General features: G+C 39.1%; 1 long non-coding RNA gene across 1 annotated transcript; it reads left to right on the top strand.

The window, feature by feature from the left end:
* The first annotated feature begins 6,623 nt into the window (after positions 1–6,623).
* LOC311525622 lies at positions 6,624–9,948 on the top strand. Its single transcript, XR_014712828.1, has 3 exons — positions 6,624–6,684; positions 8,449–8,511; positions 9,816–9,948. It is a non-coding gene; the product is annotated as an uncharacterized lncRNA (long non-coding RNA).
* Positions 9,949–11,317: the final 1,369 nt, after the last annotated feature.

Below are 11,317 nucleotides of genomic sequence, written 5' to 3'. Positions count from 1 at the left end.
AGGCCTGAATCACTAATGGGGGCTAATTAAATAGGCTAAAGAACTAATCAGCTGAGATATTTTATATTCTTTAAGGACACTGATCTGATCCAAAACCCAATATTTTCTCTACCAGTGTAGTAAGGGGGCTATTTCTCAGAAGAGTTCTTTCTGTTATGTTTACAAGCTGCTCTTTATTTTGCTTATCCTGAAACTTAGAAATAACTACTGCATATAGTGTATTGCACTTTATGTGTACTGAGCAAACTAAACACTATGAAACAACATTAAAATGCCTTTTTTTCTTATTCAAAGATCAATGGTTTTACCCTTTTAAGTTTTCTCTTGATTCACTGAGTGCATGTTATTGGGCTTCTTTACTGAGCTCAGAGGAAAACAGCAAATATACACACTTCATTTCTGTTTAAATGAACCTTTCCACAGAATTTGGAGTCTACTTCCTTTAATAATGGTATTATGCCCTGAAAATAATGTTGTGATATGACTGATCAAATTATGATAAGATAGATCAAATTCCTTGGCTTCTACTGTGATCTCCATTGCTCTTCTGTGCTCACTTTAAGCAACCTTCTCACCAGGATTGCTATTTATCAAATGTCCCTGAAAGTATAAGTATTTTGCATTGAAACAGAAATTGGCTTTTTCTTTCCCAGTAGGTGTACTGGAGCAATACAAAATGCAATAAAGAGATAACCAACATCCCTAATATCTCTTGATTAAACAAAATAGGCTTTATTGGATGTAGCTGGATACTCATGGATTCCTTAATTCATGGACATTCGGCATTCAAAGGATCTTATTCTTAGACTGCAAGGTGTGCTATGTCAATCTGGATTAATTATTAATTCAGTTGTTCTCAGCGTAGTTCACTGATCATTTTATTCTTTCAGATATATGCAATAAAATATTATGGGCCAAATTCTGACATGATCTATATCCAAAGCACCACTATTGACTTTTTTTCTAAAAATGATCAGAATTCAGCCTTGTGTTAAGTAACTATGAAGTTACCATATTCTTTTGTAAAAAAATAAAAAACATTAAAAAAAATCTTGTTTTGGAATGCAAGCTGTGACAAACTTTTAAACCCCAGTACATATGAGTAGTAGCAATGTATTTCAACTCTCACACTCTGTACCAATCAGTCCCCAAGTTGAAACACAGTGTGATACCTCATTAGAGAGACTGGAATTATACATAAATAAGTGAGGCTGGAAGAACCAGAGATGGCAAAGCTCCTTTCCAATATAAATGATATATTTGCTTAGTTCAGAACTTATCTTTAAATAACCATTTCTGGCTAGAAGAAATATTACTGCTGGTATGAAAAAAGCCACTTACATTTATGAAAACAAAAATACAGATATTTGACATTAAAATAGAACTGTCAGATTTGTAGCATGCATCAAATCAGGGTCTAGCAGAAGGATTTCCTGAACCTTGATTTTCAAAGCTGTTTCGGGGAGCGTGGGAGGAGGAAAATGGAAGGAATGAAGCAGGAATTCAACAGGGATCAGGAAAGAGTGTTTAGACATTTGCTTAAGTTTTGCATTAACATATTGCTTGATGTTTCCCTGAAGCAAAATTTTAGAGATTCATCCACCATAAATCTATGTAAATGCATGTATACTTTTGACTTATATGCTATATGCAATGATACCAACTAGAGACTAATTATGCCTTCTCCCAGAACCCCAAGATTCACATTGATAGTTTCCTACTGAGTTTCTATCTCTCCTTCCTCTGCCTCCCTTTGTGATCATGCAACTACCACCTGCTTTTCAGAGTTATAGACATATATCCAGGAGAGATCTGGTCCCCTCATTTTTCTGTCAGTGATATGTGTGCTGAACAAAACCCAGTAGGAAATATTAGCACAGTTCAGTTTATTAGTTGTATTTTTGGAACATTTCTTCTTAGAATGAATGTGAAGTTGATGGAAACTTCTCCTCAAGAGACTGCTTCACAACAAGTAGCATTTGTAAAAAAGTCCAATGTCAGAGATATAATGTCTCATACGGTAATTGTGAGGTGCTAGCTGTGCTGTCAGATGGTGATGATGAAGAGAAGTTAAAAATCTTCAAGGCCCTTTCTCTTCATCTGTTTTTTTCTCAGCTGCACCTGTCAACTGTTGCATGTTCCATTCAATCTTGATGACCCTTTTTTGAACTGTGACATTCATAGAATCATAGAATATCAGGTTTGGAAGGGACCTCAGGAGGTCATCTAGTCCAACCCCCTGCTCAAAGCAGGACCAATCCCCAATTAAATCATCCCAGCCAGGGCTTTGGCAAGCCTGACCTTAAAAACTTCTAAGGAAGGAGATTCTACCACCTCCCTAGGTAATGCATTCCAGTGTTTCACCACCCTCCTAGTGAAAAAGTTTTTCCTAATATCCAACCTAAACCTCCCCCCACTGCAACTTGAGACCATTACTCCTTGTCCTGTCCTCTTCTACCACTGAGAATAGTCTAGATCCATCCTCTTTGGATCCACCTCTCAGGTAGTTGAAAGCAGCTATCAAATCCCCCCTCATTCTTCTCTTCTGCAGATTAAACAATCCCAGTTCCCTCAGCATCTCCTCATAAGGCATGTTTCCAGACCCCTAATCATTTTTGTTGCCCTTCACTGGACTCTCTCCAATTTATCCACATCCTTCTTGTAGTGTGGGGCCCAAAACTGGACACAGTCCTCCAGCTGAGGCCTCACCAATGTTGAATAGAGGGGGACGACCACGTCCCTCGATCTGCTCGCTATACCCCTACTTATACATCCCAAAATGCCATTGGCCTTCTTGGCAACAAGGGCACACTGCTGACTCATATCCAGCTTCTCGTCCACTGTCACCCCTAGGTCCTTTTCCACAGAACTGCTGCCTAGCCATTCGGTCCCTAGTCTGTAGCTGTGCATTGGGTTCTTCCGTCCTAAGTGCAGGACCCTGCACTTATCTTTATTGAACCTCATCAGATTTCTTTTGGCCCAATCCTCCAATTTGTCTAGGTCCCTCTGTATCCTATCCCTGCCCTCCAGCGTATCTCCCACTCCTCCCAGTTTAGTATCATCTGCAAATTTGCTGAGAGTGCAATCCACACCATCCTCCAGATCATTTATGAAGATATTGAACAAAACCGGCCCCAGGACTGACCCCTGGGGCATTCCACATGACACCGGCTGCCAACTAGACATGGAGCCATTGATCACTACCCGTTGAGCCCGACAATCTAGCCAACTTTCTACCCACCTTATAGTGCATTCATCCAGCCCATACTTCTTTAACTTGCTGACAAGAATACTGTGGGAGACCGTGTCAAAAGCTTTGCTAAAGTCAAGAAACAATACATCCACTGCTTTCCCTTCATCCACAGAACCAGTAATCTCATCATAGAAGGCGATTAGATTAGTCAGGCATGACCTTCCCTTGGTGAATCCATGCTGACTGTTCCTGATCACTTTCCTTTCATGTAAGTGCTTCAGGATTGATTCTTTGAGGACCTGCTCTATGATTTTTCTGGGGACTGAGGTGAGGCTGACTGGCCTGTAGTTCCCAGGATCCTCCTTCTTCCCTTTTTTAAAGATTGGCACTACATTAGCCTTTTTCCAGTCATCTGGGACTTCCCCCATTCGCCACGAGTTTTCAAAGATAATGGCCAATGGCTCTGCAATCACAGCCGCCAATTCCTTTAGCACTCTTGGATGCAACTCATCCGGCCCCATGGACTTGTGCACGTCCAGCTTTTCTAAATAGTCCCTAACCACCTCTTTCTCCACAGAGGGCTGGCCATCTATTCCCCATGTTGTGATGCCCAGCGCAGCAGTCTGGGAGCTGACCTTGTTCGTGACCTTGTACATTCCAATGTACTTGAAAGAGAAAAATAAATCCAATTATGTTAATTGCCTAATATTGTTTGTATCCCTTAAATAGTTTCACCGTAACCCTCATCCCCAATTTATATAATAGCTATATCATATTTTAAGGGGAACAGACATTCAAAGTCATAAACTTCTATTGACTACAGTGGAAGCTGTACGAGGGATAAATTTGGCCTGTTATATCTGCTGAGGATATACAGAATGGTAGTATTCCCCAGTGTAGTAGAAGGAGTTCAACTACAATAACTGAACAAGGTAAGAGATATGAATATTTCACAGAGCATTATAAATACCACTTAACTTCTACAGTCATTTTGCCTTACAAAGGCTACAGGCCCAGTAGGAGTTCAGCAAACACTCAACACCTCTACTCCCCATTCAACACCTCTGAAAATCAGGCCCACAGTTTTTACTAGAGACTGTTGTGATGCACAGAATTTGGATCCTAACTAGAATTTCTCCATGCTTAGAAGGGTTAGGAGCATAAAATTATTTTTTTTCATTCTACTCTTACGTGGACAGTGCTTTTTTTGCTGATGTTCATGGTGTCCAGTACATTTTCCTGCACTTTCCACACAAAACTCCATAAAACAGGTCTGGCCACCACTGCACAACAGCCCATAGAATGGGATGGGAGTGAAGAGGGAAGCAGGCTTTGCAGCCCCTCTGTTCAGCAGAGTATATTGTTATCAGACAGAATGCCATAGGGAGGTGTAGCTCCACTCCACCCCTCACTCATGTCTGTGCCTAAATCCCAGAGTTTGGTCCTTTAGCATATGTATATCTTCTTCCCTGTTAGAGAATCGATCACTCTTCCACTCCTGGTTTTGTGCCTGGTATCATGCTGTCCTCTATTGCAGGAGAAGTCTCTTTGTGTTCATCCATCCAGAAGCTGTTTTTGCCTTCTCGGCATTCTTCCTTGAAGCCCAGCCTTCCTATTATCAGTTTTAAACTCCACACTATCTTCTGCTGAAACTATGCTGTCCAAGATCTTGTTTAGATTCTAAGCTCTTCTGGAGAGGGATTATGCCTTATCTAAGTTTGTAGATGTCATAAATATAAATGGAAGGGTAAACACTTTTAAAATCTCTCCTGGCCAAAGGAAAAACTCTTTCACCTGTAAAGGGTTAAGAAGCTAGGATAACCTCGTTAGCACCTGACCAAAAGGACCAATGAGGAGACAAGATACTTTCAAAAGCTGGGAGGAGGGAGAAACAAAGCCTCTCTCTCTCTCTCCGTCTGTGTGATGCTTTTGCCAGGGACAGAACAGGAATGGAGTCTTAGAACTTAGTAAGTAATCTAGCTAGATATGCATTAGATTCTGATTTCTTTAAATGGCTGAGTAAATAAGCTGTGCTGAATGGAATGTATATTCCTGTTTTTTGTGTCTTCTTGTAACTTAAGGTTTTGCCTAGAGGGATTCTCTATATTTTGAATCTGATTACCCTGTAAGGTATTTACCATCCTCATTTTACAGAGGTGATTCTTTTACTTCTTCTTCTGTTAAAATTCTCCTTTTAAGAACCTGATTGCTTTTTCATTGTTCTTAAGATCCAAGGGTTTGGGTCTGTGTTCACCTATGCAAATTGGTGAGGATTTTCATCAAGCCTTCCCCGGAAAAGGGGGTGTAGGGTTTGGGGAGGATTTTGGGGGGAAAGACGTTTCCAAGCGGGCTCTTTCCTGGTTATTTATCTTTTAGACGCTTGATGGTGGCAGCAATAAAGTCCAAGGGAAAAAGGAAAATAGTTTGTACCTTGTGGAAGTTTTAACCTAAGCTGGTAAAAATAAGCTTAGGGGTTTTCATGCAGGTCCTCACATCTGTACCCTAGAGTTCAGAGTGGGGAAGGAACCTTGACAGTAGAACACTGGATACATGTATGGAGATGTACGTGTTCATTTATTTAAGCTCAGAAGGGACCATTAGATCATCCAATCTAATCTCCTGTATAACACAAGCCATAGAATTTCACTGTTACCTCTAAAGTGAGCCCAAAGTACATATTCCAAAAAGGTACCCCATCTTCAACACATCACGAGATGAAGAACCCATCACTTCCCTTGGTAGGGAATTCAAGCAGCTTAAACCCTCACTGTTAAAAATGACAGCTTAAACCCTCACTGTTAAAAATGTGTGCCTTATTTCTAATTTGGACCTTAATATAACGTACACTTGAGTCCCTCTCCTTTCAAATAAGCATATGGCTCAATTGTGAACAAACCTTGGACTGAGTTTACCTTAATTAGATTCTCAATTTATTCTTAAACTACATAATTACAATACAGGATAATTTATGTAGCAAATGTTTATATCTAATTTTTATTTATAGGTTTCTATTATTGAATCTGAATCCTTTCTGTGCACTCATACATCATTTAGGGCAAGAACAAAGCTCTGCCATTTTAATCTGTCACGCTGTATGATGGAATGGCTACTTTGCTGTGTTTTTATAACTTTTTTTTGAGGATAGAATATTGGCCTGTCACTCAACTCCTAACCTGGAGAATCAGTGGACAAGTTTTCATCTGATCTTTACCCTATCAGGAATTAAAACTCCCACTGGCATAGCTCTCAGGATCATTGGAAAACACAAGCCTTCCCACTATGTCAAAGTGCAGTCCCTAGACATTATATCATGTCTGTAGCAATTAATGAATCCTGGCAATCCCTGGATGACTGAGAACTAGATGTCAACCCAGCAAGTCCCATTCAGTTCATTAAACTATTTCGAACATTCAATCAATCCTTCCCACCCACCCACACAGTACTCCCAAGCTTTTAAGAAGTGGACATCTGAGGAAAGCTATCTGGGAGAGGTGGGTCATTTAACATTTCTCATTTAAGTGGTGTTCTACTCTTTTTGTTACATGAGGATGTTTGGGCTGCTAATTTTGCCTTATTGCCTGATTTGTGCTTTTAGGTTTACTAGGTTGGCTTGTAGGCTTTTTGGAACAGGGACTCTCGTTTTGTTCTGTTTCTACAGTACTTAGCTGAACAAAGGGGTCCTGGTCCATTACTGGGGCTCCTAGGTGCCACTGTAATAGAAATTATAAGAAGTATATGGATAGATGCTTTTTATTTTGGATTTTTAGTTTTTATTACATCAAATAAATAGGTATAAAAATCACTCAATATCATTAGGGTAAAAAGCAATTTAATTTTCTTTTTGAAAAGGTCATTTGGAAAAAGTAACACATGAATACTTACTCAATCAAGAACACAGTATCAGGGAATATGGGTTGGCTTATTAAGTCTTATTTCTTATATTATTTCATAGGTTTCAAAAATATAGTCCATTGTTGCCAGGTGCACGATGAATTATAAAATCTGCTCACTGACCTTTCTGATTAGATCAAGGTCACATTGTGCTAAATTACAGTGGCTACCACTATTGTAAACCACATCTTTGTATTTTCTTGTCTTTGAGCTATCATCTAATTTCTTCAGCCTATTCATCTTTTAGACACTCTTGCTTTCACTTTCACAGTGAGATACCTGCCGGAAGATAATGATTTGGTACGTTTTCTCTGTCCTTTGGATTGTAAGTCACAGATACTTGTCACCCTATTCTTTGTGGTGATGTGAACTTCCATGAACTTTCTGTTTAGTGAACAAGACCCCATAAGACAGAAAATTTACTATCATTCACCTTTAAGCTCCTTTACAGCATCTTTTGCTCTCCTCTTCTGGGTGGGTTCATTTTAGTGTCTTAGATGACTATGACGGAGAAAGAAACAGTTGGTGCCAATAATTACTGAATGCTCTGATTTAGTCTATCACTGAAGCAGTCAAATGAAGATGATATAAAACTAATGTCATTCAGCATGGCAGAGTAGGGAAAGGCTGGCTTTTTTCTATTATTTTTGTTAACAGAGGTGGACACAGGGAGTGTGTCAGATTTTGTAGCCGATAATATAGTTCAAAGACAGGCCACTATTTTTACTGTATATAAATCAGTGTGTTCATGAGGAATACATTATAGGCTTTTACTGCTCTGCAATGGGAAGGGAAATTGAATTCAAGAGTTCAAATTCTGCCTCCTTCTTCCCCCCATGTAGTACCATTGGCTTCAAAACTATTGCATGGGGGTGTGAAAGTAAGTACTGAATTTGTCCCAAAGGGTCTGTCTAATATCATTTGCAATGATATAAATCCACAAAAAATCCAGTAGTGTCCATGAAGTTATCTGGTAAAAACCTGTGTAAATTCAAAATTAGCCCTCATAGAGTACATATACATTGCAATAAATGACCCTCAGCATAGCCATGGCTAGCCCGACTCAGCAGTCTCAGACTCCTGGGGATCAGGCTACGAGAATCTTAAATTGCTGTGTAGATGTTTGGGTTTCGACTGGAGCACAGGCTCTGGAATCCTGACTCCTCTCAGGGTCCCAGAGCCCAGGCTGCAGCCCAAGCATGGATGTCTACAGAGCAATTTTACAACACTGCAGCCTGAGCCTGTAAACCTGAGTCAGTTGTCCTGAGCCATTCCCTGCTGTGCATTCATGAAGTTACTCCAGATTCATGCTCATGTAAAATGAGACCATGAATATACGCTAACAACTGGTCTTATTTTATCAGGTACTGCTGTGGAATGAGTTTCTGCATTTGGAGGCAAGAGAAACAGAAACATTTACCAGAATGGTGAAAATTTAATTCATGCTCTCTGACCCAAATCTCAAATTACATGGATGTAATTCCATTGCATTAAATCACTGAAGTTGCACAATTGTAAATGAAGGCAGAATTTGTCTTTATACTCCACACAGTTTGAAAGCAAAATTTATCTGCGTATACAGCAAAAGAGCAGTGATCAGCTTTTCTGTGTAAAGGCATGATTATTATAGCAACTACCACAACATATAATAAACTACCGTATGTCTCCATTCTGAGACAGAGCACATTTTAAAGATACATCCTCACTAGTATTCATTGTAATTACAATGGATGTTAAAAGTCTACAACTAACAAATTGCCATTTGAAGATCATTTTTGTTCTATTAAGCATTTACTTTTCTGTTTTCCTTTCCAAAAGTTGTTGAAAAGAATATAAATTAATTGGAATTATTTATTAAGAAAGAAAAAATGGCATGCAAGTGGATTGTGTGTGTTTGAGAGGGAGGTGGTATTTTACTTCAGTATCCTTTTACTACTTCTATAGAAATACAGCAAATGTTCTCAAGTAGTATTTCAGCAACAGTTTCTGTAGAGGAAAATGTAGCTATCACTTTGTGATCAGAAACTGTAACAGAAACAGGTAAAATGCGCTCCCCATGCCAAATTCTGCTTTCATTTACCCAGTATAACTGCAAACTAAATCTACTGAAGCCATGAAATTCCATGTTTACAATGAATTGTTGCTCAGATCTACATATTTTCATTAATTAACCTTTCTGACACCACCTAGCCTTGTTTAGTCATTGGGACGGATTCTCCCATATGACCTATCCCCTTTGAGCTGCTCAGTTGATATAAAGGGGACAAATTCTCTCTGCAAATGGACACTGAAGAATTCCCTTGGCAGAGGAAGACTTTCCATTAGTGTAAAATAGGATCATGCACCAGCTGCCATCACCTCCCAATCTATCCTAGGAGAAATGCTGGAGGAGGAAGTGTGAAGAGCTGAGCTATACTTCATGGGTCCTCCACTGGCTCAGGCCCTTCAGATTCTAGGTTGCTTTAATTTATACCAAGGTTGGCAATAGCAAAGGCCACCCCAGGAATAAGGAAGCCATAACTGGCTTCCTGATGTCCTCCCCTTCCCCACACACTCATCTGCACTGAGTAGAGCTCAGACCCTGGGGGAAAGCTGACAGTTGTTTTTATTTCTAATCAGGGTACAAAAATATGGTGAAGAGCAGCAGATGGAAAACAAAGGTCTCTTTAGGATTTCACTGCAATTCTAAAAATAAGAGATAACATTGCATTTTCTCTGTCTTCTCCCACAGCTCTAGCCAGTGATCTGGAACCTGATTTTGGACCCTTGATATCCACCACAATATTCTCATTGGCTTCAATGAGTACAGGATTGGTCCCTTATTTTATTCATCTTTTCTACAGTTCAATCTAATTTAGTGATTTCATTAAAAGTCTAGCAGAGGATTTAAAGCATTCAAGCAAAGTTTAGTCACTATGGCAGTTTATCATTATACAGATGGTGGATAAACCGGTCTATTCAATTGTATCAAAATTTCTGGGGAAATTATGGATAATACCTAAAATGCTCTCCCCTCCTACTTTCTGGTTTTTTCCATTAAAGGTATATGCTATCACTAAATGTAATTAAACTTGTAATACTAATTAATAAATCAGACCCCACAACTTGGTTTTGTATAACATTTTGCTATTCTATAGAATGAATAAAAATCGATGGATGCAAATTATTACTACAAGCTTGAATTATATACTAACATGAGTATCATTATGACAGTGGTTACTAAAGTTCCATCAAGAACTGTCTCCTTTATACAACATGAATATTTTGTGTACATTTTGTATATTTAAGTCAGGATATATTTTGTGCATGTGACAAAGCATGGTTATTTATGTGTTTAGTGACTCAGCTGTACTATTGCATTACTATTACTGAAAAAGTTTTAATATTCTATAAATTTATTTAATGAATACAACAACCAAAACAGAATCCCATAAGCCACATTGGTGCAATTAAATTACATCTCAAGGGATTATCATTTTGTTTTGGATATCTACACCAGGAGCATTAAAAAGTTGATGGCTTATTATTTTGTTCCCATGTTCAGATTAGGGTAAAGGTGTGTAATTTTGTATTAGGGGTGTACAGTTATAAGGAAAATTTAGACTGTTGCCTAAATAATGCAAAGTTCATTTTCTGAGTTTAGGAGGCCAGAATAGGCCCCATGATAAGGAAGACAGCTTAATCAGATTCCTGTACACATTCACCCTGTCTCTACAGACCCTGTTGTGAAGAGTGTGGCTAGCAAAAGGGAGGCATGGCTGGAAAGCCTCTGCACTCTGGCTGTTCCTGGCTTCCTTGATTCACCAGAGGGCCTCAGGCAACTGAGGTGGGATAGGGAAGACCTGAGTCTGCTCTAAATTATTCCAGGGGCAAAATGCCCTCCCACTTAACCCCAGAATCAAGGCGCCACAAAGGTGGCATGAAGACAGTTTACCTTCCTGCTCTCTTGTGTCTTGTGCTTGGGACACTTAGGTCAGACATTAAGAAGCTGAGCCACAGAAACCTAAATATTTTGTATCATACTCATTTACTAGAAGATTCTTTCTGCAACACAAGGCTATTTTCCAAGTGCAGCGTATCACCAGTTATTATAACTAATTATTATAATTTGGGGCAAGTTCTATGGCCTTTGTTATACAGGAAGTCAGACTAGATGATCACAATGGTTCCTTCTGGCACTGGAATCTATGAATCTATTATTTATTTCTAAATTGCCAGCACTAGTATACTTAG

This window comes from Lepidochelys olivacea, assembly GCF_965140295.1.
Source record: "Lepidochelys olivacea isolate rLepOli2 genome assembly, chromosome: 8".
NCBI classification, from domain to species: Eukaryota; Metazoa; Chordata; order Testudines; family Cheloniidae; genus Lepidochelys; species Lepidochelys olivacea.
This window is presented reverse-complemented; position numbering and strand designations above follow the sequence as displayed.